Genomic DNA, 21,095 nt, shown 5'->3' with positions numbered 1-21,095 from the left:
CAGAAGGCTAGCCTGCCACCTTGTGGAAAGTTGAGGTTTCTCAGGCAGTTGGGGGGTCAGAACCCCACTTAAATAGGTTGCATTGAAAAATATTGTTTGAAATAGGCATAGATTCCACTTTTCAAGAAAATCTGAGAATTTTGCTTGCCAAAAGGAGGAAATGAATGCCCTCTCTGAGGAACGAACTCAGGACCTTCAGATTATGAGACTGACGCGCTGCCTACTGCGCTAAGAAGGCTGCACACAAGCATCTCTAAACAAGACTATAGACCAGGAAGATAATCCAGGTGCGAGGCTTAAGGATTTTCCTGACTGAGAATTTATGCTGCAGTGTCAAGTGGGTTGACTTGGCAGACACTTACATTCAGGGTTTCCATGCATACAGTAAAACTTGGCATACAAGGGGATGTAGCTCAGTGGTAGAGCGCATGCTTTGCATGTATGAGGCCCCGGGTTCAATCCCCGGCATCTCCAGACTTTTGCCATGCTTATCTTGGATTTTGGCAGAAAACTAGGCTGGCTGTCAGTATTAAGGAAGAGATATGTCATGCAACTGGGATACGAACCCCACTTAAACTGTGAGACGTGTGCCTTGGAAAACCCCATGAAATGGGGCTATCTCATTTTTGATGCTTATAGAACCAAAGAATCTTACTTGTTTAAGCCATCAAAGTGATGATTAATCTTGGCAATCTTAATACATTTAGGATAGAAATCTGTGGCAGCCATCTTGGTCATTGGTAAGGGTTCTTCCTCTAAACCAGAGACTCTCTACAGTAGCTTCAAGAAAAACTGAATATGTTGCCTTTACTCTACTGATTTTTCCATTCTCTTTCCTTTCAAAAATGAACCCAAAATGCATGTTCTTGAAGCTGGGTGCGTGGTAATGACTCCCATAACTTTCTGTCATTTTTCTCACGGTTAAAGGCTTCCATCCATTTGCCACCAATGCTTCCTAAGGTCTTTGTATCAAAGTTCCTTTCCTTTCTGTAAAATTCATCATTGCGGCGCCCCTGCTTTTCACCAAGCCAAGACGGAACATCCACTTTGGTGTGAAATCCTCCTTTGAGGTGATAAGACGTAACTCACAGTGTGCTCTCAGAAGTGGTAGCTTTGAGAGGGAGCCGCGATTAATATTGATGATTTTCATCTGTCTGCTCCTGGTCCCCACCCCCCACAACCTTTCTTGAGCGAGAGGTAGTTTCAGTGCTATGAGCTTCTGCTACCCCTCCTTCGATAGCTCAGTTGGTAGAGCGGAGGACTGTAGCATTAATTCGGGCATCCTTAGGTCGCTGGTTCAAATCCGGCTCGAAGGATTTTGTGGTTTCCTTTCCATGTCTTTTGCTGTTAATCAACAATACCTTCCGTTGATTATGAAAAAGTCCCCGAGCTTCGATAAATACTGGAAAAGAAGCGTACTCTATCTGCTTTCAAAGGGAATTGATGACATAGTCATCGCTAGGGGAGGCGTGAAGAACAGTAATGGAAACCTGCTGATCAAAACTGCTACCAAAGCATTGCATTAGTACATGTATGCCCTTGGCAGACTTCCAATTGCATTGCACCACGGTAGCTGCTTGGCAGCCAATCACACTGTGACTTGCCTTCAATTTGAGTGTCCACCGATGGGCAAGAGGGCATAGCCAATGGAATCATCCCCCGAAAGGCTGAGCAAGCTGGAAAGTAGACCAACAGTTTACACATTTGGGGAAATCCTGAGAAGTTTTGCATTCCAAACTGAGCAAATAAAAGCCCTGCCGGAGAATCGAACCCTGATTGCACTAAGTATATGCTCCATGAAGACAGCCCTCACGTAAGGCGTGGGCAATTTCATCCCTGACACTTTACATTCTAGTCTCAAATCGAGACTTTGCAGTCCGTGGGCTCCAGAGTCTCCTTGCATCCAGCAAAACTTTAGAGGGCAGTGGAGGGGATGTAGCTCAGTGGTAGAGCGCATGCTTCGCATGTATGAGGCCCCGGGTTCAATCCCCGGCATCTCCAGGAGTCGCTGTTCTGTATCTCGGCTTTTTCCAGAAGGCTAGCCTGCCACCTTGTGGAAAGTTGAGGTTTCTCAGGCAGTTGGGGGGTCAGAACCCCACTTAAATAGGTTGCATTGAAAAATATTGTTTGAAATAGGCATAGATTCCACTGTTCAAGAAAATCTGAGAATTTTGCTTGCCAAAAGGAGGAAATAAATGCCCTCTCTGAGGAACGAACTCAGGACCTTCAGATTATGAGACTGACGCGCTGCCTACTGCGCTAAGAAGGCTGCACACAAGCATCTCTAAACAAGACTATAGACCAGGAAGATAATCCAGGTGCGAGGCTTAAGGATTTTCCTGACTGAGACTTTATGCTGCAGTGTCAAGTGGGTTGACTTGGCAGACACTTACATTCAGGGTTTCCATGCATACAGTAAAACTTGGCATACAAGGGGATGTAGCTCAGTGGTAGAGCGCATGCTTTGCATGTATGAGGCCCCGGGTTCAATCCCCGGCATCTCCAGACTTTTGCCATGCTTATCTTGGATTTTGGCAGAAAACTAGGCTGGCTGTCAGTATTAAGGAAGAGATATGTCATGCAACTGGGATACGAACCCCACTTAAACTGTGAGACGTGTGCCTTGGAAAACCCCATGAAATGGGGCTATCTCATTTTTGATGCTTATAGAACCAAAGAATCTTACTTGTTTAAGCCATCAAAGTGATGATTAATCTTGGCAATCTTAATACATTTAGGATAGAAATCTGTGGCAGCCATCTTGGTCATTGGTAAGGGTTCTTCCTCTAAACCAGAGACTCTCTACAGTAGCTTCAAGAAAAACTGAATATGTTGCCTTTACTCTACTGATTTTTCCATTCTCTTTCCTTTCAAAAATGAACCCAAAATGCATGTTCTTGAAGCTGGGTGCGTGGTAATGACTCCCATAACTTTCTGTCATTTTTCTCACGGTTAAAGGCTTCCATCCATTTGCCACCAATGCTTCCTAAGGTCTTTGTATCAAAGTTCCTTTCCTTTCTGTAAAATTCATCATTGCGGCGCCCCTGCTTTTCACCAAGCCAAGACGGAACATCCACTTTGGTGTGAAATCCTCCTTTGAGGTGATAAGACGTAACTCACAGTGTGCTCTCAGAAGTGGTAGCTTTGAGAGGGAGCCGCAATTAATATTGATGATTTTCATCTGTCTGCTCCTGGTCCCCACCCCCCACAACCTTTCTTGAGCGAGAGGTAATTTCAGTGCTATGAGCTTCTGCTACCCCTCCTTCGATAGCTCAGTTGGTAGAGCGGAGGACTGTAGCATTAATTCGGGCATCCTTAGGTCGCTGGTTCAAATCCGGCTCGAAGGATTTTGTGGTTTCATTTCCATGTCTTTTGCTGTTAATCAACAATACCTTCCGTTGATTATGAAAAAGTCCCCGAGCTTCGATAAATACTGGAAAAGAAGCGTACTCTATCTGCTTTCAAAGGGAATTGATGACATAGTCATCGCTAGGGGAGGCGTGAAGAACAGTAATGGAAACCTGCTGATCAAAACTGCTACCAAAGCATTGCATTAGTACATGTATGCCCTTGGCAGACTTCCAATTGCATTGCACCACGGTAGCTGCTTGGCAGCCAATCACACTGTGACTTGCCTTCAATTTGAGTGTCCACCGATGGGCAAGAGGGCATAGCCAATGGAATCATCCCCCGAAAGGCTGAGCAAGCTGGAAAGTAGACCAACAGTTTACACATTTGGGGAAATCCTGAGAAGTTTTGCATTCCAAACTGAGCAAATAAAAGCCCTGCCGGAGAATCGAACCCTGATTGCACTAAGTATATGCTCCATGAAGACAGCCCTCACGTAAGGCGTGGGCAATTTCATCCCTGACACTTTACATTCTAGTCTCAAATCGAGACTTTGCAGTCCGTGGGCTCCAGAGTCTCCTTGCATCCAGCAAAACTTTAGAGGGCAGTGGAGGGGATGTAGCTCAGTGGTAGAGCGCATGCTTCGCATGTATGAGGCCCCGGGTTCAATCCCCGGCATCTCCAGGAGTCGCTGTTCTGTATCTCGGCTTTTTCCAGAAGGCTAGCCTGCCACCTTGTGGAAAGTTGAGGTTTCTCAGGCAGTTGGGGGGTCAGAACCCCACTTAAATAGGTTGCATTGAAAAATATTGTTTGAAATAGGCATAGTTTCCACTTTTCAAGAAAATCTGAGAATTTTGCTTGCCAAAAGGAGGAAATAAATGCCCTCTCTGAGGATCGAACTCAGGACCTTCAGATTATGAGACTGACGCGCTGCCTACTGCGCTAAGAAGGCTGCACACAAGCATCTCTAAACAAGACTATAGACCAGGAAGATAATCCAGGTGCGAGGCTTAAGGATTTTCCTGACTGAGACTTTATGCTGCAGTGTCAAGTGGGTTGACTTGGCAGACACTTACATTCAGGGTTTCCATGCATACAGTAAAACTTGGCATACAAGGGGATGTAGCTCAGTGGTAGAGCGCATGCTTTGCATGTATGAGGCCCCAGGTTCAATCCCCGGCATCTCCAGACTTTTGCCATGCTTATCTTGGATTTTGGCAGAAAACTAGGCTGGCTGTCAGTATTAAGGAAGAGATATGTCATGCAACTGGGATACGAACCCCACTTAAACTGTGAGACGTGTGCCTTGGAAAACCCCATGAAATGGGGCTATCTCATTTTTGATGCTTATAGAACCAAAGAATCTTACTTGTTTAAGCCATGAAAGTGATGATTAATCTTGGCAATCTTAATACATTTAGGATAGAAATCTGTGGCAGCCATCTTGGTCATTGGTAAGGGTTCTTCCTCTAAACCAGAGACTCTCTACAGTAGCTTCAAGAAAAACTGAATATGTTGCCTTTACTCTACTGATTTTTCCATTCTCTTTCCTTTCAAAAATGAACCCAAAATGCATGTTCTTGAAGCTGGGTGCGTGGTAATGACTCCCATAACTTTCTGTCATTTTTCTCACGGTTAAAGGCTTCCATCCATTTGCCACCAATGCTTCCTAAGGTCTTTGTATCAAAGTTCCTTTCCTTTCTGTAAAATTCATCATTGCGGCGCCCCTGCTTTTCACCAAGCCAAGACGGAACATCCACTTTGGTGTGAAATCCTCCTTTGAGGTGATAAGACGTAACTCACAGTGTGCTCTCAGAAGTGGTAGCTTTGAGAGGGAGCCGCGATTAATATTGATGATTTTCATCTGTCTGCTCCTGGTCCCCACCCCCCACAACCTTTCTTGAGCGAGAGGTAATTTCAGTGCTATGAGCTTCTGCTACCCCTCCTTCGATAGCTCAGTTGGTAGAGCGGAGGACTGTAGCATTAATTCGGGCATCCTTAGGTCGCTGGTTCAAATCCGGCTCGAAGGATTTTGTGGTTTCATTTCCATGTCTTTTGCTGTTAATCAACAATACCTTCCGTTGATTATGAAAAAGTCCCCGAGCTTCGATAAATACTGGAAAAGAAGCGTACTCTATCTGCTTTCAAAGGGAATTGATGACATAGTCATCGCTAGGGGAGGCGTGAAGAACAGTAATGGAAACCTGCTGATCAAAACTGCTACCAAAGCATTGCATTAGTACATGTATGCCCTTGGCAGACTTCCAATTGCATTGCACCACGGTAGCTGCTTGGCAGCCAATCACACTGTGACTTGCCTTCAATTTGAGTGTCCACCGATGGGCAAGAGGGCATAGCCAATGGAATCATCCCCCGAAAGGCTGAGCAAGCTGGAAAGTAGACCAACAGTTTACACATTTGGGGAAATCCTGAGAAGTTTTGCATTCCAAACTGAGCAAATAAAAGCCCTGCCGGAGAATCGAACCCTGATTGCACTAAGTATATGCTCCATGAAGACAGCCCTCACGTAAGGCGTGGGCAATTTCATCCCTGACACTTTACATTCTAGTCTCAAATCGAGACTTTGCAGTCCGTGGGCTCCAGAGTCTCCTTGCATCCAGCAAAACTTTAGAGGGCAGTGGAGGGGATGTAGCTCAGTGGTAGAGCGCATGCTTCGCATGTATGAGGCCCCGGGTTCAATCCCCGGCATCTCCAGGAGTCGCTGTTCTGTATCTCGGCTTTTTCCAGAAGGCTAGCCTGCCACCTTGTGGAAAGTTGAGGTTTCTCAGGCAGTTGGGGGGTCAGAACCCCACTTAAATAGGTTGCATTGAAAAATATTGTTTGAAATAGGCATAGATTCCACTGTTCAAGAAAATCTGAGAATTTTGCTTGCCAAAAGGAGGAAATAAATGCCCTCTCTGAGGAACGAACTCAGGACCTTCAGATTATGAGACTGACGCGCTGCCTACTGCGCTAAGAAGGCTGCACACAAGCATCTCTAAACAAGACTATAGACCAGGAAGATAATCCAGGTGCGAGGCTTAAGGATTTTCCTGACTGAGACTTTATGCTGCAGTGTCAAGTGGGTTGACTTGGCAGACACTTACATTCAGGGTTTCCATGCATACAGTAAAACTTGGCATACAAGGGGATGTAGCTCAGTGGTAGAGCGCATGCTTTGCATGTATGAGGCCCCAGGTTCAATCCCCGGCATCTCCAGACTTTTGCCATGCTTATCTTGGATTTTGGCAGAAAACTAGGCTGGCTGTCAGTATTAAGGAAGAGATATGTCATGCAACTGGGATACGAACCCCACTTAAACTGTGAGACGTGTGCCTTGGAAAACCCCATGAAATGGGGCTATCTCATTTTTGATGCTTATAGAACCAAAGAATCTTACTTGTTTAAGCCATCAAAGTGATGATTAATCTTGGCAATCTTAATACATTTAGGATAGAAATCTGTGGCAGCCATCTTGGTCATTGGTAAGGGTTCTTCCTCTAAACCAGAGACTCTCTACAGTAGCTTCAAGAAAAACTGAATATGTTGCCTTTACTCTACTGATTTTTCCATTCTCTTTCCTTTCAAAAATGAACCCAAAATGCATGTTCTTGAAGCTGGGTGCGTGGTAATGACTCCCATAACTTTCTGTCATTTTTCTCACGGTTAAAGGCTTCCATCCATTTGCCACCAATGCTTCCTAAGGTCTTTGTATCAAAGTTCCTTTCCTTTCTGTAAAATTCATCATTGCGGCGCCCCTGCTTTTCACCAAGCCAAGACGGAACATCCACTTTGGTGTGAAATCCTCCTTTGAGGTGATAAGACGTAACTCACAGTGTGCTCTCAGAAGTGGTAGCTTTGAGAGGGAGCCGCAATTAATATTGATGATTTTCATCTGTCTGCTCCTGGTCCCCACCCCCCACAACCTTTCTTGAGCGAGAGGTAATTTCAGTGCTATGAGCTTCTGCTACCCCTCCTTCGATAGCTCAGTTGGTAGAGCGGAGGACTGTAGCATTAATTCGGGCATCCTTAGGTCGCTGGTTCAAATCCGGCTCGAAGGATTTTGTGGTTTCATTTCCATGTCTTTTGCTGTTAATCAACAATACCTTCCGTTGATTATGAAAAAGTCCCCGAGCTTCGATAAATACTGGAAAAGAAGCGTACTCTATCTGCTTTCAAAGGGAATTGATGACATAGTCATCGCTAGGGGAGGCGTGAAGAACAGTAATGGAAACCTGCTGATCAAAACTGCTACCAAAGCATTGCATTAGTACATGTATGCCCTTGGCAGACTTCCAATTGCATTGCACCACGGTAGCTGCTTGGCAGCCAATCACACTGTGACTTGCCTTCAATTTGAGTGTCCACCGATGGGCAAGAGGGCATAGCCAATGGAATCATCCCCCGAAAGGCTGAGCAAGCTGGAAAGTAGACCAACAGTTTACACATTTGGGGAAATCCTGAGAAGTTTTGCATTCCAAACTGAGCAAATAAAAGCCCTGCCGGAGAATCGAACCCTGATTGCACTAAGTATATGCTCCATGAAGACAGCCCTCACGTAAGGCGTGGGCAATTTCATCCCTGACACTTTACATTCTAGTCTCAAATCGAGACTTTGCAGTCCGTGGGCTCCAGAGTCTCCTTGCATCCAGCAAAACTTTAGAGGGCAGTGGAGGGGATGTAGCTCAGTGGTAGAGCGCATGCTTCGCATGTATGAGGCCCCGGGTTCAATCCCCGGCATCTCCAGGAGTCGCTGTTCTGTATCTCGGCTTTTTCCAGAAGGCTAGCCTGCCACCTTGTGGAAAGTTGAGGTTTCTCAGGCAGTTGGGGGGTCAGAACCCCACTTAAATAGGTTGCATTGAAAAATATTGTTTGAAATAGGCATAGTTTCCACTTTTCAAGAAAATCTGAGAATTTTGCTTGCCAAAAGGAGGAAATAAATGCCCTCTCTGAGGATCGAACTCAGGACCTTCAGATTATGAGACTGACGCGCTGCCTACTGCGCTAAGAAGGCTGCACACAAGCATCTCTAAACAAGACTATAGACCAGGAAGATAATCCAGGTGCGAGGCTTAAGGATTTTCCTGACTGAGACTTTATGCTGCAGTGTCAAGTGGGTTGACTTGGCAGACACTTACATTCAGGGTTTCCATGCATACAGTAAAACTTGGCATACAAGGGGATGTAGCTCAGTGGTAGAGCGCATGCTTTGCATGTATGAGGCCCCAGGTTCAATCCCCGGCATCTCCAGACTTTTGCCATGCTTATCTTGGATTTTGGCAGAAAACTAGGCTGGCTGTCAGTATTAAGGAAGAGATATGTCATGCAACTGGGATACGAACCCCACTTAAACTGTGAGACGTGTGCCTTGGAAAACCCCATGAAATGGGGCTATCTCATTTTTGATGCTTATAGAACCAAAGAATCTTACTTGTTTAAGCCATGAAAGTGATGATTAATCTTGGCAATCTTAATACATTTAGGATAGAAATCTGTGGCAGCCATCTTGGTCATTGGTAAGGGTTCTTCCTCTAAACCAGAGACTCTCTACAGTAGCTTCAAGAAAAACTGAATATGTTGCCTTTACTCTACTGATTTTTCCATTCTCTTTCCTTTCAAAAATGAACCCAAAATGCATGTTCTTGAAGCTGGGTGCGTGGTAATGACTCCCATAACTTTCTGTCATTTTTCTCACGGTTAAAGGCTTCCATCCATTTGCCACCAATGCTTCCTAAGGTCTTTGTATCAAAGTTCCTTTCCTTTCTGTAAAATTCATCATTGCGGCGCCCCTGCTTTTCACCAAGCCAAGACGGAACATCCACTTTGGTGTGAAATCCTCCTTTGAGGTGATAAGACGTAACTCACAGTGTGCTCTCAGAAGTGGTAGCTTTGAGAGGGAGCCGCGATTAATATTGATGATTTTCATCTGTCTGCTCCTGGTCCCCACCCCCCACAACCTTTCTTGAGCGAGAGGTAATTTCAGTGCTATGAGCTTCTGCTACCCCTCCTTCGATAGCTCAGTTGGTAGAGCGGAGGACTGTAGCATTAATTCGGGCATCCTTAGGTCGCTGGTTCAAATCCGGCTCGAAGGATTTTGTGGTTTCATTTCCATGTCTTTTGCTGTTAATCAACAATACCTTCCGTTGATTATGAAAAAGTCCCCGAGCTTCGATAAATACTGGAAAAGAAGCGTACTCTATCTGCTTTCAAAGGGAATTGATGACATAGTCATCGCTAGGGGAGGCGTGAAGAACAGTAATGGAAACCTGCTGATCAAAACTGCTACCAAAGCATTGCATTAGTACATGTATGCCCTTGGCAGACTTCCAATTGCATTGCACCACGGTAGCTGCTTGGCAGCCAATCACACTGTGACTTGCCTTCAATTTGAGTGTCCACCGATGGGCAAGAGGGCATAGCCAATGGAATCATCCCCCGAAAGGCTGAGCAAGCTGGAAAGTAGACCAACAGTTTACACATTTGGGGAAATCCTGAGAAGTTTTGCATTCCAAACTGAGCAAATAAAAGCCCTGCCGGAGAATCGAACCCTGATTGCACTAAGTATATGCTCCATGAAGACAGCCCTCACGTAAGGCGTGGGCAATTTCATCCCTGACACTTTACATTCTAGTCTCAAATCGAGACTTTGCAGTCCGTGGGCTCCAGAGTCTCCTTGCATCCAGCAAAACTTTAGAGGGCAGTGGAGGGGATGTAGCTCAGTGGTAGAGCGCATGCTTCGCATGTATGAGGCCCCGGGTTCAATCCCCGGCATCTCCAGGAGTCGCTGTTCTGTATCTCGGCTTTTTCCAGAAGGCTAGCCTGCCACCTTGTGGAAAGTTGAGGTTTCTCAGGCAGTTGGGGGGTCAGAACCCCACTTAAATAGGTTGCATTGAAAAATATTGTTTGAAATAGGCATAGATTCCACTGTTCAAGAAAATCTGAGAATTTTGCTTGCCAAAAGGAGGAAATAAATGCCCTCTCTGAGGAACGAACTCAGGACCTTCAGATTATGAGACTGACGCGCTGCCTACTGCGCTAAGAAGGCTGCACACAAGCATCTCTAAACAAGACTATAGACCAGGAAGATAATCCAGGTGCGAGGCTTAAGGATTTTCCTGACTGAGACTTTATGCTGCAGTGTCAAGTGGGTTGACTTGGCAGACACTTACATTCAGGGTTTCCATGCATACAGTAAAACTTGGCATACAAGGGGATGTAGCTCAGTGGTAGAGCGCATGCTTTGCATGTATGAGGCCCCAGGTTCAATCCCCGGCATCTCCAGACTTTTGCCATGCTTATCTTGGATTTTGGCAGAAAACTAGGCTGGCTGTCAGTATTAAGGAAGAGATATGTCATGCAACTGGGATACGAACCCCACTTAAACTGTGAGACGTGTGCCTTGGAAAACCCCATGAAATGGGGCTATCTCATTTTTGATGCTTATAGAACCAAAGAATCTTACTTGTTTAAGCCATGAAAGTGATGATTAATCTTGGCAATCTTAATACATTTAGGATAGAAATCTGTGGCAGCCATCTTGGTCATTGGTAAGGGTTCTTCCTCTAAACCAGAGACTCTCTACAGTAGCTTCAAGAAAAACTGAATATGTTGCCTTTACTCTACTGATTTTTCCATTCTCTTTCCTTTCAAAAATGAACCCAAAATGCATGTTCTTGAAGCTGGGTGCGTGGTAATGACTCCCATAACTTTCTGTCATTTTTCTCACGGTTAAAGGCTTCCATCCATTTGCCACCAATGCTTCCTAAGGTCTTTGTATCAAAGTTCCTTTCCTTTCTGTAAAATTCATCATTGCGGCGCCCCTGCTTTTCACCAAGCCAAGACGGAACATCCACTTTGGTGTGAAATCCTCCTTTGAGGTGATAAGACGTAACTCACAGTGTGCTCTCAGAAGTGGTAGCTTTGAGAGGGAGCCGCGATTAATATTGATGATTTTCATATGTCTGCTCCTGGTCCCCACCCCCCACAACCTTTCTTGAGCGAGAGGTAATTTCAGTGCTATGAGCTTCTGCTACCCCTCCTTCGATAGCTCAGTTGGTAGAGTGGAGGACTGTAGCATTAATTCGGGCATCCTTAGGTCGCTGGTTCAAATCCGGCTCGAAGGATTTTGTGGTTTCCTTTCCATGTCTTTTGCTGTTAATCAACAATACCTTCCGTTGATTATGAAAAAGTCCCCGAGCTTCGATAAATACTGGAAAAGAAGCGTACTCTATCTGCTTTCAAAGGGAATTGATGACATAGTCATCGCTAGGGGAGGCGTGAAGAACAGTAATGGAAACCTGCTGATCAAAACTGCTACCAAAGCATTGCATTAGTACATGTATGCCCTTGGCAGACTTCCAATTGCATTGCACCACGGTAGCTGCTTGGCAGCCAATCACACTGTGACTTGCCTTCAATTTGAGTGTCCACCGATGGGCAAGAGGGCATAGCCAATGGAATCATCCCCCGAAAGGCTGAGCAAGCTGGAAAGTAGACCAACAGTTTACACATTTGGGGAAATCCTGAGAAGTTTTGCATTCCAAACTGAGCAAATAAAAGCCCTGCCGGAGAATCGAACCCTGATTGCACTAAGTATATGCTCCATGAAGACAGCCCTCACGTAAGGCGTGGGCAATTTCATCCCTGACACTTTACATTCTAGTCTCAAATCGAGACTTTGCAGTCCGTGGGCTCCAGAGTCTCCTTGCATCCAGCAAAACTTTAGAGGGCAGTGGAGGGGATGTAGCTCAGTGGTAGAGCGCATGCTTCGCATGTATGAGGCCCCGGGTTCAATCCCCGGCATCTCCAGGAGTCGCTGTTCTGTATCTCGGCTTTTTCCAGAAGGCTAGCCTGCCACCTTGTGGAAAGTTGAGGTTTCTCAGGCAGTTGGGGGGTCAGAACCCCACTTAAATAGGTTGCATTGAAAAATATTGTTTGAAATAGGCATAGTTTCCACTTTTCAAGAAAATCTGAGAATTTTGCTTGCCAAAAGGAGGAAATAAATGCCCTCTCTGAGGATCGAACTCAGGACCTTCAGATTATGAGACTGACGCGCTGCCTACTGCGCTAAGAAGGCTGCACACAAGCATCTCTAAACAAGACTATAGACCAGGAAGATAATCCAGGTGCGAGGCTTAAGGATTTTCCTGACTGAGACTTTATGCTGCAGTGTCAAGTGGGTTGACTTGGCAGACACTTACATTCAGGGTTTCCATGCATACAGTAAAACTTGGCATACAAGGGGATGTAGCTCAGTGGTAGAGCGCATGCTTTGCATGTATGAGGCCCCAGGTTCAATCCCCGGCATCTCCAGACTTTTGCCATGCTTATCTTGGATTTTGGCAGAAAACTAGGCTGGCTGTCAGTATTAAGGAAGAGATATGTCATGCAACTGGGATACGAACCCCACTTAAACTGTGAGACGTGTGCCTTGGAAAACCCCATGAAATGGGGCTATCTCATTTTTGATGCTTATAGAACCAAAGAATCTTACTTGTTTAAGCCATGAAAGTGATGATTAATCTTGGCAATCTTAATACATTTAGGATAGAAATCTGTGGCAGCCATCTTGGTCATTGGTAAGGGTTCTTCCTCTAAACCAGAGACTCTCTACAGTAGCTTCAAGAAAAACTGAATATGTTGCCTTTACTCTACTGATTTTTCCATTCTCTTTCCTTTCAAAAATGAACCCAAAATGCATGTTCTTGAAGCTGGGTGCGTGGTAATGACTCCCATAACTTTCTGTCATTTTTCTCACGGTTAAAGGCTTCCATCCATTTGCCACCAATGCTTCCTAAGGTCTTTGTATCAAAGTTCCTTTCCTTTCTGTAAAATTCATCATTGCGGCGCCCCTGCTTTTCACCAAGCCAAGACGGAACATCCACTTTGGTGTGAAATCCTCCTTTGAGGTGATAAGACGTAACTCACAGTGTGCTCTCAGAAGTGGTAGCTTTGAGAGGGAGCCGCGATTAATATTGATGATTTTCATCTGTCTGCTCCTGGTCCCCACCCCCCACAACCTTTCTTGAGCGAGAGGTAATTTCAGTGCTATGAGCTTCTGCTACCCCTCCTTCGATAGCTCAGTTGGTAGAGCGGAGGACTGTAGCATTAATTCGGGCATCCTTAGGTCGCTGGTTCAAATCCGGCTCGAAGGATTTTGTGGTTTCATTTCCATGTCTTTTGCTGTTAATCAACAATACCTTCCGTTGATTATGAAAAAGTCCCCGAGCTTCGATAAATACTGGAAAAGAAGCGTACTCTATCTGCTTTCAAAGGGAATTGATGACATAGTCATCGCTAGGGGAGGCGTGAAGAACAGTAAAGGAAACCTGCTGATCAAAACTGCTACCAAAGCATTGCATTAGTACATGTATGCCCTTGGCAGACTTCCAATTGCATTGCACCACGGTAGCTGCTTGGCAGCCAATCACACTGTGACTTGCCTTCAATTTGAGTGTCCACCGATGGGCAAGAGGGCATAGCCAATGGAATCATCCCCCGAAAGGCTGAGCAAGCTGGAAAGTAGACCAACAGTTTACACATTTGGGGAAATCCTGAGAAGTTTTGCATTCCAAACTGAGCAAATAAAAGCCCTGCCGGAGAATCGAACCCTGATTGCACTAAGTATATGCTCCATGAAGACAGCCCTCACGTAAGGCGTGGGCAATTTCATCCCTGACACTTTACATTCTAGTCTCAAATCGAGACTTTGCAGTCCGTGGGCTCCAGAGTCTCCTTGCATCCAGCAAAACTTTAGAGGGCAGTGGAGGGGATGTAGCTCAGTGGTAGAGCGCATGCTTCGCATGTATGAGGCCCCGGGTTCAATCCCCGGCATCTCCAGGAGTCGCTGTTCTGTATCTCGGCTTTTTCCAGAAGGCTAGCCTGCCACCTTGTGGAAAGTTGAGGTTTCTCAGGCAGTTGGGGGGTCAGAACCCCACTTAAATAGGTTGCATTGAAAAATATTGTTTGAAATAGGCATAGTTTCCACTTTTCAAGAAAATCTGAGAATTTTGCTTGCCAAAAGGAGGAAATAAATGCCCTCTCTGAGGAACGAACTCAGGACCTTCAGATTATGAGACTGACGCGCTGCCTACTGCGCTAAGAAGGCTGCACACAAGCATCTCTAAACAAGACTATAGACCAGGAAGATAATCCAGGTGCGAGGCTTAAGGATTTTCCTGACTGAGACTTTATGCTGCAGTGTCAAGTGGGTTGACTTGGCAGACACTTACATTCAGGGTTTCCATGCATACAGTAAAACTTGGCATACAAGGGGATGTAGCTCAGTGGTAGAGCGCATGCTTTGCATGTATGAGGCCCCGGGTTCAATCCCCGGCATCTCCAGACTTTTGCCATGCTTATCTTGGATTTTGGCAGAAAACTAGGCTGGCTGTCAGTATTAAGGAAGAGATATGTCATGCAACTGGGATACGAACCCCACTTAAACTGTGAGACGTGTGCCTTGGAAAACCCCATGAAATGGGGCTATCTCATTTTTGATGCTTATAGAACCAAAGAATCTTACTTGTTTAAGCCATCAAAGTGATGATTAATCTTGGCAATCTTAATACATTTAGGATAGAAATCTGTGGCAGCCATCTTGGTCATTGGTAAGGGTTCTTCCTCTAAACCAGAGACTCTCTACAGTAGCTTCAAGAAAAACTGAATATGTTGCCTTTACTCTACTGATTTTTCCATTCTCTTTCCTTTCAAAAATGAACCCAAAATGCATGTTCTTGAAGCTGGGTGCGTGGTAATGACTCCCATAACTTTCTGTCATTTTTCTCACGGTTAAAGGCTTCCATCCATTTGCCACCAATGCTTCCTAAGGTCTTTGTATCAAAGTTCCTTTCCTTTCTGTAAAATTCATCATTGCGGCGCCCCTGCTTTTCACCAAGCCAAGACGGAACATCCACTTTGGTGTGAAATCCTCCTTTGAGGTGATAAGACGTAACTCACAGTGTGCTCTCAGAAGTGGTAGCTTTGAGAGGGAGCCGCGATTAATATTGATGATTTTCATCTGTCTGCTCCTGGTCCCCACCCCCCCACAACCTTTCTTGAGCGAGAGGTAATTTCAGTGCTATGAGCTTCTGCTACCCCTCCTTCGATAGCTCAGTTGGTAGAGCGGAGGACTGTAGCATTAATTCGGGCATCCTTAGGTCGCTGGTTCAAATCCGGCTCGAAGGATTTTGTGGTTTCATTTCCATGTCTTTTGCTGTTAATCAACAATACCTTCCGTTGATTATGAAAAAGTCCCCGAGCTTCGATAAATACTGGAAAAGAAGCGTACTCTATCTGCTTTCAAAGGGAATTGATGACATAGTCATCGCTAGGGGAGGCGTGAAGAACAGTAATGGAAACCTGCTGATCAAAACTGCTACCAAAGCATTGCATTAGTACATGTATGCCCTTGGCAGACTTCCAATTGCATTGCACCACGGTAGCTGCTTGGCAGCCAATCACACTGTGACTTGCCTTCAATTTGAGTGTCCACCGATGGGCAAGAGGGCATAGCCAATGGAATCATCCCCCGAAAGGCTGAGCAAGCTGGAAAGTAGACCAACAGTTTACACATTTGGGGAAATCCTGAGAAGTTTTGCATTCCAAACTGAGCAAATAAAAGCCCTGCCGGAGAATCGAACCCTGATTGCACTAAGTATATGCTCCATGAAGACAGCCCTCACGTAAGGCGTGGGCAATTTCATCCCTGACACTTTACATTCTAGTCTCAAATCGAGACTTTGCAGTCCGTGGGCTCCAGAGTCTCCTTGCATCCAGCAAAACTTTAGAGGGCAGTGGAGGGGATGTAGCTCAGTGGTAGAGTGCATGCTTCGCATGTATGAGGCCCCGGGTTCAATCCCCGGCATCTCCAGGAGTCGCTGTTCTGTATCTCGGCTTTTTCCAGAAGGCTAGCCTGCCACCTTGTGGAAAGTTGAGGTTTCTCAGGCAGTTGGGGGGTCAGAACCCCACTTAAATAGGTTGCATTGAAAAATATTGTTTGAAATAGGCATAGATTCCACTGTTCAAGAAAATCTGAGAATTTTGCTTGCCAAAAGGAGGAAATAAATGCCCTCTCTGAGGAACGAACTCAGGACCTTCAGATTATGAGACTGACGCGCTGCCTACTGCGCTAAGAAGGCTGCACACAAGCATCTCTAAACAAGACTATAGACCAGGAAGATAATCCAGGTGCGAGGCTTAAGGATTTTCCTGACTGAGACTTTATGCTGCAGTGTCAAGTGGGTTGACTTGGCAGACACTTACATTCAGGGTTTCCATGCATACAGTAAAACTTGGCATACAAGGGGATGTAGCTCAGTGGTAGAGCGCATGCTTTGCATGTATGAGGCCCCGGGTTCAATCCCCGGCATCTCCAGACTTTTGCCATGCTTATCTTGGATTTTGGCAGAAAACTAGGCTGGCTGTCAGTATTAAGGAAGAGATATGTCATGCAACTGGGATACGAACCCCACTTAAACTGTGAGACGTGTGCCTTGGAAAACCCCATGAAATGGGGCTATCTCATTTTTGATGCTTATAGAACCAAAGAATCTTACTTGTTTAAGCCATGAAAGTGATGATTAATCTTGGCAATCTTAATACATTTAGGATAGAAATCTGTGGCAGCCATCTTGGTCATTGGTAAGGGTTCTTCCTCTAAACCAGAGACTCTCTACAGTAGCTTCAAGAAAAACTGAATATGTTGCCTTTACTCTACTGATTTTTCCATTCTCTTTCCTTTCAAAAATGAACCCAAAATGCATGTTCTTGAAGCTGGGTGCGTGGTAATGACTCCCATAACTTTCTGTCATTTTTCTCACGGTTAAAGGCTTCCATCCATTTGCCACCAATGCTTCCTAAGGTCTTTGTATCAAAGTTCCTTTCCTTTCTGTAAAATTCATCATTGCGGCGCCCCTGCTTTTCACCAAGCCAAGACGGAACATCCACTTTGGTGTGAAATCCTCCTTTGAGGTGATAAGACGTAACTCACAGTGTGCTCTCAGAAGTGGTAGCTTTGAGAGGGAGCCGCGATTCATATTGATGATTTTCATCTGTCTGCTCCTGGTCCCCACCCCCCACAACCTTTCTTGAGCGAGAGGTAATTTCAGTGCTATGAGCTTCTGCTACCCCTCCTTCGATAGCTCAGTTGGTAGAGTGGAGGACTGTAGCATTAATTCGGGCATCCTTAGGTCGCTGGTTCAAATCCGGCTCGAAGGATTTTGTGGTTTCCTTTCCATGTCTTTTGCTGTTAATCAACAATACCTTCCGTTGATTATGAAAAAGTCCCCGAGCTTCGATAAATACTGGAAAAGAAGCGTACTCTATCTGCTTTCAAAGGGAATTGATGACATAGTCATCGCTAGGGGAGGCGTGAAGAACAGTAATGGAAACCTGCTGATCAAAACTGCTACCAAAGCATTGCATTAGTACATGTATGCCCTTGGCAGACTTCCAATTGCATTGCACCACGGTAGCTGCTTGGCAGCCAATCACACTGTGACTTGCCTTCAATTTGAGTGTCCACCGATGGGCAAGAGGGCATAGCCAATGGAATCATCCCCCGAAAGGCTGAGCAAGCTGGAAAGTAGACCAACAGTTTACACATTTGGGGAAATCCTGAGAAGTTTTGCATTCCAAACTGAGCAAATAAAAGCCCTGCCGGAGAATCGAACCCTGATTGCACTAAGTATATGCTCCATGAAGACAGCCCTCACGTAAGGCGTGGGCAATTTCATCCCTGACACTTTACATTCTAGTCTCAAATCGAGACTTTGCAGTCCGTGGGCTCCAGAGTCTCCTTGCATCCAGCAAAACTTTAGAGGGCAGTGGAGGGGATGTAGCTCAGTGGTAGAGCGCATGCTTCGCATGTATGAGGCCCCGGGTTCAATCCCCGGCATCTCCAGGAGTCGCTGTTCTGTATCTCGGCTTTTTCCAGAAGGCTAGCCTGCCACCTTGTGGAAAGTTGAGGTTTCTCAGGCAGTTGGGGGGTCAGAACCCCACTTAAATAGGTTGCATTGAAAAATATTGTTTGAAATAGGCATAGTTTCCACTTTTCAAGAAAATCTGAGAATTTTGCTTGCCAAAAGGAGGAAATAAATGCCCTCTCTGAGGATCGAACTCAGGACCTTCAGATTATGAGACTGACGCGCTGCCTACTGCGCTAAGAAGGCTGCACACAAGCATCTCTAAACAAGACTATAGACCAGGAAGATAATCCAGGTGCGAGGCTTAAGGATTTTCCTGACTGAGACTTTATGCTGCAGTGTCAAGTGGGTTGACTTGGCAGACACTTACATTCAGGGTTTCCATGCATACAGTAAAACTTGGCATACAAGGGGATGTAGCTCAGTGGTAGAGCGCATGCTTTGCATGTATGAGGCCCCAGGTTCAATCCCCGGCATCTCCAGACTTTTGCCATGCTTATCTTGGATTTTGGCAGAAAACTAGGCTGGCTGTCAGTATTAAGGAAGAGATATGTCATGCAACTGGGATACGAACCCCACTTAAACTGTGAGACGTGTGCCTTGGAAAACCCCATGAAATGGGGCTATCTCATTTTTGATGCTTATAGAACCAAAGAATCTTACTTGTTTAAGCCATGAAAGTGATGATTAATCTTGGCAATCTTAATACATTTAGGATAGAAATCTGTGGCAGCCATCTTGGTCATTGGTAAGGGTTCTTCCTCTAAACCAGAGACTCTCTACAGTAGCTTCAAGAAAAACTGAATATGTTGCCTTTACTCTACTGATTTTTCCATTCTCTTTCCTTTCAAAAATGAACCCAAAATGCATGTTCTTGAAGCTGGGTGCGTGGTAATGACTCCCATAACTTTCTGTCATTTTTCTCACGGTTAAAGGCTTCCATCCATTTGCCACCAATGCTTCCTAAGGTCTTTGTATCAAAGTTCCTTTCCTTTCTGTAAAATTCATCATTGCGGCGCCCCTGCTTTTCACCAAGCCAAGACGGAACATCCACTTTGGTGTGAAATCCTCCTTTGAGGTGATAAGACGTAACTCACAGTGTGCTCTCAGAAGTGGTAGCTTTGAGAGGGAGCCGCGATTAATATTGATGATTTTCATCTGTCTGCTCCTGGTCCCCACCCCCCACAACCTTTCTTGAGCGAGAGGTAATTTCAGTGCTATGAGCTTCTGCTACCCCTCCTTCGATAGCTCAGTTGGTAGAGCGGAGGACTGTAGCATTAATTCGGGCATCCTTAGGTCGCTGGTTCAAATCCGGCTCGAAGGATTTTGTGGTTTCCTTTCCATGTCTTTTGCTGTTAATCAACAATACCTTCCGTTGATTATGAAAAAGTCCCCGAGCTTCGATAAATACTGGAAAAGAAGCGTACTCTATCTGCTTTCAAAGGGAATTGATGACATAGTCATCGCTAGGGGAGGCGTGAAGAACAGTAATGGAAACCTGCTGATCAAAACTGCTACCAAAGCATTGCATTAGTACATGTATGCCCTTGGCAGACTTCCAATTGCATTGCACCACGGTAGCTGCTTGGCAGCCAATCACACTGTGACTTGCCTTCAATTTGAGTGTCCACCGATGGGCAAGAGGGCATAGCCAATGGAATCATCCCCCGAAAGGCTGAGCAAGCTGGAAAGTAGACCAACAGTTTACACATTTGGGGAAATCCTGAGAAGTTTTGCATTCCAAACTGAGCAAATAAAAGCCCTGCCGGAGAATCGAACCCTGATTGCACTAAGTATATGCTCCATGAAGACAGCCCTCACGTAAGGCGTGGGCAATTTCATCCCTGACACTTTACATTCTAGTCTCAAATCGAGACTTTGCAGTCCGTGGGCTCCAGAGTCTCCTTGCATCCAGCAAAACTTTAGAGGGCAGTGGAGGGGATGTAGCTCAGTGGTAGAGCGCATGCTTCGCATGTATGAGGCCCCGGGTTCAATCCCCGGCATCTCCAGGAGTCGCTGTTCTGTATCTCGGCTTTTTCCAGAAGGCTAGCCTGCCACCTTGTGGAAAGTTGAGGTTTCTCAGGCAGTTGGGGGGTCAGAACCCCACTTAAATAGGTTGCATTGAAAAATATTGTTTGAAATAGGCATAGTTTCCACTTTTCAAGAAAATCTGAGAATTTTGCTTGCCAAAAGGAGGAAATAAATGCCCTCTCTGAGGAACGAACTCAGGACCTTCAGATTATGAGACTGACGCGCTGCCTACTGCGCTAAGAAGGCTGCACACAAGCATCTCTAAACAAGACTATAGACCAGGAAGATAATCCAGGTGCGAGGCTTAAGGATTTTCCTGACTGAGACTTTATGCTGCAGTGTCAAGTGGGTTGACTTGGCAGACACTTACATTCAGGGTTTCCATGCATACAGTAAAACTTGGCATACAAGGGGATGTAGCTCAGTGGTAGAGCGCATGCTTTGCATGTATGAGGCCCCGGGTTCAATCCCCGGCATCTCCAGACTTTTGCCATGCTTATCTTGGATTTTGGCAGAAAACTAGGCTGGCTGTCAGTATTAAGGAAGAGATATGTCATGCAACTGGGATACGAACCCCACTTAAACTGTGAGACGTGTGCCTTGGAAAACCCCATGAAATGGGGCTATCTCATTTTTGATGCTTATAGAACCAAAGAATCTTACTTGTTTAAGCCATCAAAGTGATGATTAATCTTGGCAATCTTAATACATTTAGGATAGAAATCTGTGGCAGCCATCTTGGTCATTGGTAAGGGTTCTTCCTCTAAACCAGAGACTCTCTACAGTAGCTTC

The 21,095-nt window shown here is 45.4% G+C and overlaps 42 non-coding genes across 42 annotated transcripts; 31 read left to right on the top strand and 11 right to left on the bottom strand.

The window, feature by feature from the left end:
- Nucleotides 1-165: 165 nt before the first annotated feature.
- On the bottom strand, nt 166-238 carry TRNAM-CAU (transfer RNA methionine (anticodon CAU)). The gene has a single exon. It is a non-coding gene; the product is annotated as a tRNA-Met (tRNA).
- A 164-nt stretch (nt 239-402) lies between these two features.
- On the top strand, nt 403-474 carry TRNAA-UGC (transfer RNA alanine (anticodon UGC)). Its single transcript has one exon. It is a non-coding gene; the product is annotated as a tRNA-Ala (tRNA).
- Nucleotides 475-1,230: 756 nt separating this feature from the next.
- Nucleotides 1,231-1,316, top strand: TRNAY-GUA (transfer RNA tyrosine (anticodon GUA)). The gene is given in 2 exon segments: nt 1,231-1,267; nt 1,281-1,316. It is a non-coding gene; the product is annotated as a tRNA-Tyr (tRNA).
- Nucleotides 1,317-1,929: 613 nt separating this feature from the next.
- Nucleotides 1,930-2,001, top strand: TRNAA-CGC (transfer RNA alanine (anticodon CGC)). The gene has a single exon. It is a non-coding gene; the product is annotated as a tRNA-Ala (tRNA).
- A 195-nt stretch (nt 2,002-2,196) lies between these two features.
- TRNAM-CAU (transfer RNA methionine (anticodon CAU)) lies at nt 2,197-2,269 on the bottom strand. The gene has a single exon. It is a non-coding gene; the product is annotated as a tRNA-Met (tRNA).
- Nucleotides 2,270-2,433: 164 nt separating this feature from the next.
- On the top strand, nt 2,434-2,505 carry TRNAA-UGC (transfer RNA alanine (anticodon UGC)). Its single transcript has one exon. It is a non-coding gene; the product is annotated as a tRNA-Ala (tRNA).
- Nucleotides 2,506-3,261: 756 nt separating this feature from the next.
- On the top strand, nt 3,262-3,347 carry TRNAY-GUA (transfer RNA tyrosine (anticodon GUA)). Its single transcript is given in 2 exon segments — nt 3,262-3,298; nt 3,312-3,347. It is a non-coding gene; the product is annotated as a tRNA-Tyr (tRNA).
- A 613-nt stretch (nt 3,348-3,960) lies between these two features.
- On the top strand, nt 3,961-4,032 carry TRNAA-CGC (transfer RNA alanine (anticodon CGC)). The gene has a single exon. It is a non-coding gene; the product is annotated as a tRNA-Ala (tRNA).
- A 195-nt stretch (nt 4,033-4,227) lies between these two features.
- On the bottom strand, nt 4,228-4,300 carry TRNAM-CAU (transfer RNA methionine (anticodon CAU)). The gene has a single exon. It is a non-coding gene; the product is annotated as a tRNA-Met (tRNA).
- A 164-nt stretch (nt 4,301-4,464) lies between these two features.
- TRNAA-UGC (transfer RNA alanine (anticodon UGC)) lies at nt 4,465-4,536 on the top strand. The gene has a single exon. It is a non-coding gene; the product is annotated as a tRNA-Ala (tRNA).
- A 756-nt stretch (nt 4,537-5,292) lies between these two features.
- On the top strand, nt 5,293-5,378 carry TRNAY-GUA (transfer RNA tyrosine (anticodon GUA)). Its single transcript is given in 2 exon segments — nt 5,293-5,329; nt 5,343-5,378. It is a non-coding gene; the product is annotated as a tRNA-Tyr (tRNA).
- A 613-nt stretch (nt 5,379-5,991) lies between these two features.
- TRNAA-CGC (transfer RNA alanine (anticodon CGC)) lies at nt 5,992-6,063 on the top strand. The gene has a single exon. It is a non-coding gene; the product is annotated as a tRNA-Ala (tRNA).
- A 195-nt stretch (nt 6,064-6,258) lies between these two features.
- TRNAM-CAU (transfer RNA methionine (anticodon CAU)) lies at nt 6,259-6,331 on the bottom strand. The gene has a single exon. It is a non-coding gene; the product is annotated as a tRNA-Met (tRNA).
- A 164-nt stretch (nt 6,332-6,495) lies between these two features.
- On the top strand, nt 6,496-6,567 carry TRNAA-UGC (transfer RNA alanine (anticodon UGC)). Its single transcript has one exon. It is a non-coding gene; the product is annotated as a tRNA-Ala (tRNA).
- A 756-nt stretch (nt 6,568-7,323) lies between these two features.
- On the top strand, nt 7,324-7,409 carry TRNAY-GUA (transfer RNA tyrosine (anticodon GUA)). The gene is given in 2 exon segments: nt 7,324-7,360; nt 7,374-7,409. It is a non-coding gene; the product is annotated as a tRNA-Tyr (tRNA).
- A 613-nt stretch (nt 7,410-8,022) lies between these two features.
- TRNAA-CGC (transfer RNA alanine (anticodon CGC)) lies at nt 8,023-8,094 on the top strand. Its single transcript has one exon. It is a non-coding gene; the product is annotated as a tRNA-Ala (tRNA).
- Nucleotides 8,095-8,289: 195 nt separating this feature from the next.
- TRNAM-CAU (transfer RNA methionine (anticodon CAU)) lies at nt 8,290-8,362 on the bottom strand. The gene has a single exon. It is a non-coding gene; the product is annotated as a tRNA-Met (tRNA).
- A 164-nt stretch (nt 8,363-8,526) lies between these two features.
- TRNAA-UGC (transfer RNA alanine (anticodon UGC)) lies at nt 8,527-8,598 on the top strand. The gene has a single exon. It is a non-coding gene; the product is annotated as a tRNA-Ala (tRNA).
- Nucleotides 8,599-9,354: 756 nt separating this feature from the next.
- TRNAY-GUA (transfer RNA tyrosine (anticodon GUA)) lies at nt 9,355-9,440 on the top strand. Its single transcript is given in 2 exon segments — nt 9,355-9,391; nt 9,405-9,440. It is a non-coding gene; the product is annotated as a tRNA-Tyr (tRNA).
- A 613-nt stretch (nt 9,441-10,053) lies between these two features.
- TRNAA-CGC (transfer RNA alanine (anticodon CGC)) lies at nt 10,054-10,125 on the top strand. Its single transcript has one exon. It is a non-coding gene; the product is annotated as a tRNA-Ala (tRNA).
- Nucleotides 10,126-10,320: 195 nt separating this feature from the next.
- On the bottom strand, nt 10,321-10,393 carry TRNAM-CAU (transfer RNA methionine (anticodon CAU)). Its single transcript has one exon. It is a non-coding gene; the product is annotated as a tRNA-Met (tRNA).
- A 164-nt stretch (nt 10,394-10,557) lies between these two features.
- Nucleotides 10,558-10,629, top strand: TRNAA-UGC (transfer RNA alanine (anticodon UGC)). Its single transcript has one exon. It is a non-coding gene; the product is annotated as a tRNA-Ala (tRNA).
- Nucleotides 10,630-11,385: 756 nt separating this feature from the next.
- TRNAY-GUA (transfer RNA tyrosine (anticodon GUA)) lies at nt 11,386-11,471 on the top strand. Its single transcript is given in 2 exon segments — nt 11,386-11,422; nt 11,436-11,471. It is a non-coding gene; the product is annotated as a tRNA-Tyr (tRNA).
- A 613-nt stretch (nt 11,472-12,084) lies between these two features.
- TRNAA-CGC (transfer RNA alanine (anticodon CGC)) lies at nt 12,085-12,156 on the top strand. The gene has a single exon. It is a non-coding gene; the product is annotated as a tRNA-Ala (tRNA).
- A 195-nt stretch (nt 12,157-12,351) lies between these two features.
- On the bottom strand, nt 12,352-12,424 carry TRNAM-CAU (transfer RNA methionine (anticodon CAU)). Its single transcript has one exon. It is a non-coding gene; the product is annotated as a tRNA-Met (tRNA).
- Nucleotides 12,425-12,588: 164 nt separating this feature from the next.
- Nucleotides 12,589-12,660, top strand: TRNAA-UGC (transfer RNA alanine (anticodon UGC)). The gene has a single exon. It is a non-coding gene; the product is annotated as a tRNA-Ala (tRNA).
- A 756-nt stretch (nt 12,661-13,416) lies between these two features.
- TRNAY-GUA (transfer RNA tyrosine (anticodon GUA)) lies at nt 13,417-13,502 on the top strand. Its single transcript is given in 2 exon segments — nt 13,417-13,453; nt 13,467-13,502. It is a non-coding gene; the product is annotated as a tRNA-Tyr (tRNA).
- Nucleotides 13,503-14,115: 613 nt separating this feature from the next.
- Nucleotides 14,116-14,187, top strand: TRNAA-CGC (transfer RNA alanine (anticodon CGC)). Its single transcript has one exon. It is a non-coding gene; the product is annotated as a tRNA-Ala (tRNA).
- Nucleotides 14,188-14,382: 195 nt separating this feature from the next.
- Nucleotides 14,383-14,455, bottom strand: TRNAM-CAU (transfer RNA methionine (anticodon CAU)). The gene has a single exon. It is a non-coding gene; the product is annotated as a tRNA-Met (tRNA).
- Nucleotides 14,456-14,619: 164 nt separating this feature from the next.
- On the top strand, nt 14,620-14,691 carry TRNAA-UGC (transfer RNA alanine (anticodon UGC)). Its single transcript has one exon. It is a non-coding gene; the product is annotated as a tRNA-Ala (tRNA).
- Nucleotides 14,692-15,448: 757 nt separating this feature from the next.
- Nucleotides 15,449-15,534, top strand: TRNAY-GUA (transfer RNA tyrosine (anticodon GUA)). The gene is given in 2 exon segments: nt 15,449-15,485; nt 15,499-15,534. It is a non-coding gene; the product is annotated as a tRNA-Tyr (tRNA).
- A 613-nt stretch (nt 15,535-16,147) lies between these two features.
- On the top strand, nt 16,148-16,219 carry TRNAA-CGC (transfer RNA alanine (anticodon CGC)). The gene has a single exon. It is a non-coding gene; the product is annotated as a tRNA-Ala (tRNA).
- Nucleotides 16,220-16,414: 195 nt separating this feature from the next.
- On the bottom strand, nt 16,415-16,487 carry TRNAM-CAU (transfer RNA methionine (anticodon CAU)). Its single transcript has one exon. It is a non-coding gene; the product is annotated as a tRNA-Met (tRNA).
- Nucleotides 16,488-16,651: 164 nt separating this feature from the next.
- Nucleotides 16,652-16,723, top strand: TRNAA-UGC (transfer RNA alanine (anticodon UGC)). Its single transcript has one exon. It is a non-coding gene; the product is annotated as a tRNA-Ala (tRNA).
- A 756-nt stretch (nt 16,724-17,479) lies between these two features.
- Nucleotides 17,480-17,565, top strand: TRNAY-GUA (transfer RNA tyrosine (anticodon GUA)). The gene is given in 2 exon segments: nt 17,480-17,516; nt 17,530-17,565. It is a non-coding gene; the product is annotated as a tRNA-Tyr (tRNA).
- Nucleotides 17,566-18,178: 613 nt separating this feature from the next.
- Nucleotides 18,179-18,250, top strand: TRNAA-CGC (transfer RNA alanine (anticodon CGC)). Its single transcript has one exon. It is a non-coding gene; the product is annotated as a tRNA-Ala (tRNA).
- A 195-nt stretch (nt 18,251-18,445) lies between these two features.
- On the bottom strand, nt 18,446-18,518 carry TRNAM-CAU (transfer RNA methionine (anticodon CAU)). Its single transcript has one exon. It is a non-coding gene; the product is annotated as a tRNA-Met (tRNA).
- A 164-nt stretch (nt 18,519-18,682) lies between these two features.
- On the top strand, nt 18,683-18,754 carry TRNAA-UGC (transfer RNA alanine (anticodon UGC)). The gene has a single exon. It is a non-coding gene; the product is annotated as a tRNA-Ala (tRNA).
- Nucleotides 18,755-19,510: 756 nt separating this feature from the next.
- Nucleotides 19,511-19,596, top strand: TRNAY-GUA (transfer RNA tyrosine (anticodon GUA)). The gene is given in 2 exon segments: nt 19,511-19,547; nt 19,561-19,596. It is a non-coding gene; the product is annotated as a tRNA-Tyr (tRNA).
- A 613-nt stretch (nt 19,597-20,209) lies between these two features.
- On the top strand, nt 20,210-20,281 carry TRNAA-CGC (transfer RNA alanine (anticodon CGC)). Its single transcript has one exon. It is a non-coding gene; the product is annotated as a tRNA-Ala (tRNA).
- Nucleotides 20,282-20,476: 195 nt separating this feature from the next.
- On the bottom strand, nt 20,477-20,549 carry TRNAM-CAU (transfer RNA methionine (anticodon CAU)). Its single transcript has one exon. It is a non-coding gene; the product is annotated as a tRNA-Met (tRNA).
- Nucleotides 20,550-20,713: 164 nt separating this feature from the next.
- TRNAA-UGC (transfer RNA alanine (anticodon UGC)) lies at nt 20,714-20,785 on the top strand. Its single transcript has one exon. It is a non-coding gene; the product is annotated as a tRNA-Ala (tRNA).
- Nucleotides 20,786-21,095: the final 310 nt, after the last annotated feature.

Source organism: Lissotriton helveticus, chromosome 1_2 (assembly GCF_964261635.1).
Source record: "Lissotriton helveticus chromosome 1_2, aLisHel1.1, whole genome shotgun sequence".
NCBI classification, from domain to species: Eukaryota; Metazoa; Chordata; class Amphibia; order Caudata; family Salamandridae; genus Lissotriton; species Lissotriton helveticus.
The sequence above is the reverse complement of the archived record's forward strand: the minus strand, read 5'-3'. Positions and strand labels throughout refer to the sequence as shown.